At 37.8% G+C, this 8,759-nt stretch overlaps 1 protein-coding gene across 2 annotated transcripts in view; it reads left to right on the top strand.

Moving 5' to 3' along the window:
• Positions 1-3,245: 3,245 nt before the first annotated feature.
• The window catches only part of RAG1 (recombination activating 1), a 38,385-nt gene continuing 32,871 nt past the window's right edge, over positions 3,246-8,759 (top strand). Inside the window, exon 1 of one of the 2 annotated variants that reach the window (XM_078058180.1) lies at positions 3,246-3,354. The gene's annotated coding sequence lies outside the window, so the exon portion shown is untranslated. Of the gene's footprint in view, positions 3,355-6,435; positions 6,547-8,759 lie in introns of those variants that run through there. The other variant, XM_078058181.1, reaches the window with a different exon arrangement.

The following is an 8,759-nucleotide window of genomic DNA, read 5'->3' as shown; positions in this document are numbered from 1 at the left end:
GGACAAAAGCATCTTAGAGTCAGAATCTTTCTCATGCCAGAAGCAAGAAGAACAAGAAAAAAGATATGCTAATCTTTGATAAAGTTATAGATCAAGAAAGAATGAGTCAATCAGAAGAGGAATTAGATGTGATGGAATCTAGAAAAAGGTCAGAGATCCAGTATGGCATTTCCCATGTACATTCTGTTTTGGGGAGGAGGTGCCCTGGATCAAACTCTCCCCCTAGCTGTCTATTTTCAAAGGCAGGAGTTTTGGAAATGGTCTGATGTTATTAATCTTTGAGCTGTAGAAGCAATTGCTAACAGGGGCCAAACAAAGCCAAAGGAACACATGAAGGAATGTTTTCCAATAGAAGATTCTGGCCTCGGAATATATATCGAGTGTAATAAGTTTCAGGACAGCCCCTATCATTTCTCCCTCCCTGCCCCCCACTCCCCATTCCAAAATCAGAGCAGGGATGGGAGTAGATAATGAGGAGTGAAGGTGGGCGGTTGGGGGAGCTCAGAGGGAAGGTGAGTGAGGTGTGTGGACAGGTAGATGTGTACAGGAAGGCTCCGGGGGGAAACTTCAGACAGTAATAATAGGCTTTGGGGCTATGCACTTGGTTCAGTCTCCTGTCCAGGTTGAGAGCAGACTCTGACCCACTAGGAGGCAGAAGTTTAGTTTTGAATCTGCTTTGCAGTTTATAGAAGCTCCCAAAATTGTCTATGACAGGCGGGTCTGGCTGACTCATTCGGAGGAGTGTGTGACTATTGATCTCGGGGTTTGGGGTTCAAGCCCCGCGTTGGGTGTAGAGATTACTAAGAAATATAAATAAACTTTATTTATTTTTTATTTTTTTTTAAAGATTTTATTTATTTATTTGAGACAGAGAGAATGAGAGAGAGAGCACATGAGAGGGGGGAGGGTCAGAGGGAGAAGCAGGCTCCCTGCTGAGCAGGGAGCCCGATGCGGGACTCGATCCAGGGACTCCAGGATCATGACCTGAGCCGAAGGCAGTCGCTTAACCAACTGAGCCACCCAGGCGCCCCTATAAATAAACTTTAAATAAATTGTCTAGGGCAATGAGTTTTCTTTGGTAAAGTCGGTTTCCTAGCAAGAACTTAAAAATAACTTGCCCTTCTCTACCCTCTTCCCAAATCCCAGTCAAGAACCTAGACTTTTTGTGGGTACCCTCATTTTTCCTGCTCCTGGAGAAGGGAGGGGATCTCTTTTTTTTCTTCATTTGGGGGAATGGGAGATGGTGGGTAGATGTCCAGTGCATTGTGACTGGTTTATTTCTTGTTCACTGCTCATCAAGCAATGTTGAGATGATAAGTTGACCCAATTTACTGCTTTCCTTGAGGGAAAGAATGTACCAGCCAGAGGAGGTGAGTATCTGATGTATTTGTGAGTTGTATTTTTAATGTAAATGGATTGCTTTTGTCTGATGTGTGTATTTGTTTCCCATGAGCTGCGTTAATGGAGAGGCACACTGGGTGGGAAAAATCAGTTTTTGAACTCACAGAGCTAAGGGTCAGGATAATTAATCAGGGTAAATAACACCCTATGACTTCTCTTGGTACATTCTATCTGGACACATTTTTAAAAATTACTATCAAGAAAAATAATCCAAAACTTGAAATAAAGCAAAAGAAGGCTAGTATCCTTTCAGTGTCATTTTTAAACACGTTTGCCTAATAATTCTTTAATTATCGATGTCTGAGAATTCACCTATATTTGATTTTACTGTTTATTATTTGATTAGAAACCAGACACTGAAGTTACGTGGTAACTTACAGATTTCTGTCCAGTTAAAAAATACAAACCCAGAGATCAATGCACAATATGATATTAACCAATTATGTATCTAGGAACCCCATAAATTCATTTCAGCATTCCTTTGACCGACCATATAAAATCTGCTTCTCCAAGTCTCCTTTGAACCAGCTTTGTCATCTTAACGATTCCCTCATTAATCGTTTGAATAAAATCTTAGACATGCGTTCATTCTATATTTATCTGGTAGCCTTTTGTGTAATTTTTTGAAAATTCTACTTTAACATTATGACATTCCTACTCGACTCTGCTTCTTTTCAATGTTTACAAATGGAATAAATTGCTCAGTCAGATTTTTGCATGTTTGATGGTTAACCTTTTGAATGGGATAATGTCAAACCTCTTAGGACATCAGGATGCTTATAGAAAACTTTAATCATGGCACTATAACACAAAATCACAAATGTATCTATAAGCTTTTGGCTTATCCATAATTTGGAACACATGGAGGCTTATCATTTAGGAAGTTTCTGAGTTCAAAAGCCTGATTTGTATATGTTCCTATTAGAATCCTAGGTGTGGAGATTCTCCACACCAGCAGAGGAGACCAGAATGTCTGAGACAGAACAGTAACAAGAATCTGTGGCTTGAATTTGCTTGGTGGGAAGAAGAGGAAAACTATTTCCAGTGTTCCCGATTAGAATTTATAATATAATTTTCCCAAAAGGCAATTAAATAAGTAATGATTAGTTTCTTTGAATTGCCCACAATGTAGTTGAAATAATGTCTTTTATGCAACAGAATTATTTTCAGTAATTGTATCTTTTAACTGCCAACATATTTCAGATACAGTATGAGTCAAATAGCCTTTTGTGGGGCAGACTGGGGAACTAGTCCCAATTTATAACATTGTTTTGTTTTTTTATAGAAAACATGTATTTGGTTCCAAACAACAAAATAAAAATGCTTTGGGGAGAATATATAGATATAGAATATATAGAATTATAGATTGGGAACAGCCTACAATAAGGTTTATTACAATGATAAAATTAAGCAAATTAAAAGCTGTTTTACTAAAAGGGAATAAAGAGAAAGTGTGTGCGTGCGTGCATGTATGCGTGTGTGTGTGTGTGTGTGTTTTGTTAATGCTATCACACCTTTTAGTTTTTTATCACACAAAGTAGGACATATTCCAGGTTCCTGAAACCTTTGCCCACGTTTGCCTTTTTCATATGGTGCTATTGTTAATACCTCGTGATTGTTACAAACAAAATAATTTTCAATTTCAAATTAAACTTTCAGCATTTCATCCACCAAAATGTCATACTTTCACCCCAATTTCTGCCAAAACAGAGCAGGTTTCTTTCTGGATTTTCTAAGTAGAACATTGCATTAATGAATAATGAGACTGACCACTTCCTTATAACGAAGCAATTGTAGTGTTCTGAATAACAGCTAATACTCTATTTCTTTCCTGAAGGGGATTCAGCAGGGGATCCAGCATTCTAATAATTATGGTAAATTAATAATAATCTTTGAAGATTTGACATATGCACGTTAGAAGATTTCCAAAATTTTTTGAGGGTGGTAGTGATGGTAAGTTTTTCTTAAGGCATTTATTAAAAGTAATTTACATTTTTTGTTTTCTGCATCGGTGAACTAGGGATATAAACGGTCAATGCCAGCAATCAATGAACAAGAGATCATTTTAGCCATGACCAGAGAGGCATGTTTTCTTTTCTTTTTTTTTTTTTTTTAAGATTTTATTTATTTATTTGACAGAGAGAGAGAGACAGCGAAAGAGGGAACACAAGCAGGGGGAGTGGGAGAGGGAGAAACAGGCTTCCCGCTGATCAGGGAGCCCGATGCGGGGCTCGATCCCAGGACCCTGGGATCATGACCTGAGCCGCAGGCAGACGCTTAACCGACTGAGCAACCCAGGTGCCCTGAGAGGCATGTTTTCTGATGGGAAATCCCTCAGAGCTAAATTGGGAAAGTGCCAAATACCATATTCCAGAGAGGAAATAAAGTGTTAGAAATTGGAACAAAACTGGAAACTAAAATGATTCATCAGCTTTAGTTCCGTTGCTCTTAAAATAGTTTATATTTATTTCACTTCTTATATCAAGCATTTCCTATGTAATTAAAATGCCTCAAAGTAACATTAAAGAATGTACAGTTTCCTGTGTATGGCTATGCCTATAGTAAGTGAACTATTCCTCAAGGTTATTTTTACTATATTTCCTTTTATAATGTGTCAATGAACTTTTGTGCATGAATCTGCCATATTTTACATTATGCCTTTAAGATGGATACCTTCAATGGAAATTGGTAGGTCAAAGGCTATGAATAATTGTTGCTTCTGTTACAAGTGACTTTACAGAAATATTGTCAATTTCTTTTCCATCTGTTTCTTGATGTGTATTTTGCTTATTTTCCCTAGGATTCTAGGACTGACTATTATTTTAAAAAACAAATGAACACCTCCTCCCCCGCCTGCATGCAAACCTACCGCTCCCCAGACACACCCCAGTAACATAAAAAAATTAAAATTCACATACAAGATAATGTAGTCATGCTGATGTAGGAAACACGTTAGGGTTTGAAGCCAACCGCCAAGAAAGAATTCTTGAGATGTCTTCAGTGCAAAAAGATGGTTTTATTAAAGCACAGGGACAGGACCCATGGGCAGGAAGAGCTGCACTGGGGTCATGAAAGTGGCCCATTACATACTTTCAAGCTGGGAGGGGGTTAGGGACAGCGTAAGTCTCTAAGGAATTTGAGAGCAAGGTTTCCAGGACCTTGAGGGGGCTAGCTATTGTTGGGAAAGGGTCATCTATTACTGTCTAATAAAACCTGGGTCATGAGACCCTTCAGATGTATATCGGTGGGCCATATGCTTGGCGGATGATTGCCAACATGTATCTTGGGGGGTGTAGAGATAAAGGAAGTTTCCAAAAGAATTTTTATATGTTAAAGTAGGCTTACAGGATCCTGGGATGGGGGGGTCAGGCTAGGATTGCCTTTTGCCCTTAACAAAGCGTCAACATTGAAGCAGTTGAGTCCCTGGAGGAATGTCACTCTGGCTGTTTCAAGGACTTGTCAATGGGCTGTAGGTAGTAAGGAAATTTAATAATTTTTCTTCTGCCTTTGTTTCCCCCATCAATGCTATAGAAGGGTAAAAACTGAAAGGTGATTTTCCCCCTTATATTTTTGAAACTCAGTTCTACTTTCTTCAAGTAACCATTGTGATAAAAAATATATATAACCAACTTAACATTTGAAAACCAGGCATTGCTATTTACATAACCTACATTTGGGAAGGAGGGGAGTGTGACCTGCTAGGGGTTCAAGGCCACTCAACCAGGACCCCTGCATTCATTGAGGTCACAACACTTTTGACACAAGTGTCATCTCTAACCACCTCTAAGAATTGCCTGTGGTTTTTTGCTGACATTCCAGTGGGGAAGATGAGACCCCAGCATGTCCCGACAGGGAGGGAGGTGGACTTTGGAGCCATAAATTGGCAAAGTTGAAAATGACGATTTAGAGGTATTGATAACACGCATTTGAAAAAGATTACAGTATCTCCTCAGTAAAACACAGAAGGCTTATAAAAAACTTACAGCATTTATCCAAGAGAAATGGAAAGGAACCACTGTCTAGGCAAGTAAAACATTAAAGATTCCTAGTATGGGCCAAACTTCATAACTATTGATTATTGGGCCTGTTTTCTTCATCACTACTCTTTAGAGTGTCCTGCCTATTTGCTTATCTTTCAGAAATGTTCCATGTTGGTGCTCACTCTCCCTCTTCTTCCCTCCCTCTGCCCTCTTCAAATTATTGGAGAGGTGTTTTGTTTTGTTTTGTTTTGTTTTTTTAATTGAGAGTTAGGTGCAGACATTGTTCTATGTTATCCCTAAATACTTAAGTATACTAAGAATGAGGACAGTTATATAGTCTCCTTTATAAGTACCATACTATTCTCACACTCAAAAATGTACTGTATACATCAAATACTATCCAATACACACCCGTATCTAAATTTCTGTCAATTGTACCCCGAAACAATCCTTTAGGCCTATTTTCCCATTCAATCCAATCCAAGTTGGCAATTGCGTTTGCTTGTGATTATATCATCTTCTTTAAATTAAACTTTAATTTTGAGATAATTATAGATTTCCATGTAATTGTAAGAACGAATACAGAGAAATCCCATTTACCATTTACCCAGTGTCCACAAATGATAACATCTTGCAAAACTATGACCTGGTATCACAATGGCCTGACATGGACACCCAATACCATCAAATACCTAATATTTCCATCACCAAAAGGATCTGCCATCTTGCCTTATTATAGCCACCCCCACTTACCTCCTTCTGCCTCTACTCTCCCTAACCTGGAAACCACTCATCTCTTTTCCATTTCTATAATTTTGTCATTTTAAGAACGTTACATGAATGGAATCATATAACATGGAAACTTTTGGATTGGAATTGGCTGTAAACATTCCTATACAGGTTTTTTGTGTGAACATAAATTTTTATTTCTCTGGGTCATATATTCAGGAGTGTAATCATGAAGTCATATGGTATTTGCATTTTATTTTATTTTTATTTTTAAGGATTTTATTATTTATTTGGCAGAGAGAGAGAGAGAGCACAAGCAGGGGGAGTGAGAGAAGGAGAAACAGGCTTCCCGCGGAGCAAGGAGCCTGATGTGGGGCTCGATCCCAGGACCCTGAAGGCAGACGCTTAACCAACTGAACCACCTAGGTGCCCCAAGGTATTTGCATTTTAGCTTTTTAAGAAAATGCCACATGTTCTTCCAGAGTGACTGCACCGTTATATATTCCCACCAGCGATGTAGGTGTGATTCAGGTTTAGAGCAGTTATAAATACCTCTTACTAAAGTTATTTTTAGATATTTCATATTTTCCTTTTTTTGATATTTTGCATTTGTTAATGAGATATTCTCCTCAAATATATATTCTTTGAAGTTTCTTTAAATATTGTTTTATTAAAAAATCAGCAGAAATATCAGAAAATGCTGGGAAGTACAGAGAAAACACTCAAAGTTATTTTTAATTCTCTGACCTAGAGATCCTATGTATTAATATTTGTATGTCTATGTCATTCTAGTCTGTCAGGAATATTTTTATGTGTTTTGTGTGGGATACTGTGTGTGTTAGTATTTTTATGTGTATCCTTTTATTTTTAAGAAGATTTTATTCATTTATTTGAGAGAGAGTGAGAGCATGAGGGGGGAGCAGAGGGAGAGGGACAAGCAGACTCCACACTGAGCATGGAGCCTGACACGGGGCTCCATCCAATGACGCGGGGCTCCATCCCACGACCCTGAGATCACAACCTGAGCAGAAATTAATAGTCCAATGCTTAACCGCTTGAGCCACCCAGGCGCCCCTGTGTGTATCCTTTTAAAACACAGATATTTATATGTATATTTTACAAAAATGCTATCATGTTGTTACATAACCTACTCTCTTCACATAACAATAATTCTAAACATTTTTCTTTTTCATTCAACCGTATAATTTTAATAGTTTCACCTGTGAAAAATGCTCCCCAGAGATTTGTTTCCTTTGTTGTGAACATCCTCTGTTGTGAATCCAGGAAAGTTATCACACTCCAGGGCAGTCATTTCATATGTAGTCCCTTCACTAAACTTTTAATAATTCTTATACTTTTGCAATTTATTCACTGAATTTTCTAAAGAGGCAACCACAGTGAAGAGAAATAATTTTGTCTTTCAGTTTCTTAGTTGCATTTCATATTGGATTATCTTAGTTAAAATTTTGAGAAAATGGGGTGCCTGGGTGGTTCAGTCGGTTAAGCGTCCAACTCTTGGTTTTGGCTCAGGTCCATGATCTCGGGGTCCTGAAATTGAGCCCCACGTTGGGCTTTGTGCTCAGTGAGGTGTCAGCTTGGGATTCTTTCTCTCTTTCCCTCTGCCCCTCCTGCTCATGCTCTCTCTCTCTCTAAAATGGGTAAATGAATCTTTAAAAAAAAATTTTTTTTTTCAGAAAATGTAAAATAATGGTGACGGGTGTTTTGCATTTTGTTGCTTTCTCCGTCCTCTGGTTTTTAAATAAGGATGTGTCTACTGTCATTGTGGAGAAGCGTGTTGGTTGGTGGTTTGATCTGGGATAGGAATCTGTATTATTGTTAATGAGATAAGCATTACTTTTGACTGAGGTGATCACAAGTATGATACAAAGTATATTTAATTACTAATCGATTCCTAATATCCAACAATCCAGGGAAAAATTCCGCTTAAGCAGGTGGAATAATTCTAATAATGCAGTGCTGAATTTGATTTGCTTATATTTTATTTATTTGCTCATATTACTTTCTGTCACGTCGTGATAAAAGGCTTATGCCTGACTCATGAATGTATTTCTAGCTTTTTAAATAATCTGAATCAAATGTATATAGCACTATAATTAGCTCTTCCTTAGAATTTTGAAAGAATTCATTAGCTAAAAAAGAATCACTGATTCCTTAAGAGTTTTTGGAGGTGATTTTTAAATATTTATGCTTCCATAACTGCTCTCTACAGATATTCTACTTCTGAAGCAATTTATGGTTCAAATGATATTCTCCAAAAACTTTCCACAGTAGTAAGATTTTCAAATTCATTATCAAATAATCTTGCATGACATAATAATTTATATTTTAAAACCTCCCTTGAGGCAAAGAACATCCTAAGAGCGAGGGATACAGTAGGAACAAACAAGCAAGAGCCTTGCCTTCATGGAACTAATGCTCCTAGTGGAGGGAGTAAAAACTATTTAACAAACGAACAAATCAGATGATGTCAGATCATAATAAACCTAATTTGCTCACAAAAAATGTCTGGTTTTCCTTCTGGCCACAGAGTAGGGTTGTACTGCTCTGCCCCCTGGAGTTATATATGGCCGTGTGATTGCTTTCCCAGTAAAATGTGGCCAGAAGTCATGTGTCACTTCAGGATCTATA

This window comes from Halichoerus grypus, chromosome 11 (genome assembly GCF_964656455.1).
Source record: "Halichoerus grypus chromosome 11, mHalGry1.hap1.1, whole genome shotgun sequence".
Classification (NCBI taxonomy): domain Eukaryota; kingdom Metazoa; phylum Chordata; class Mammalia; order Carnivora; family Phocidae; genus Halichoerus; species Halichoerus grypus.
Note: the sequence above shows the minus strand (reverse complement) of the source record. Positions and strands in the feature narration are given on the sequence as shown.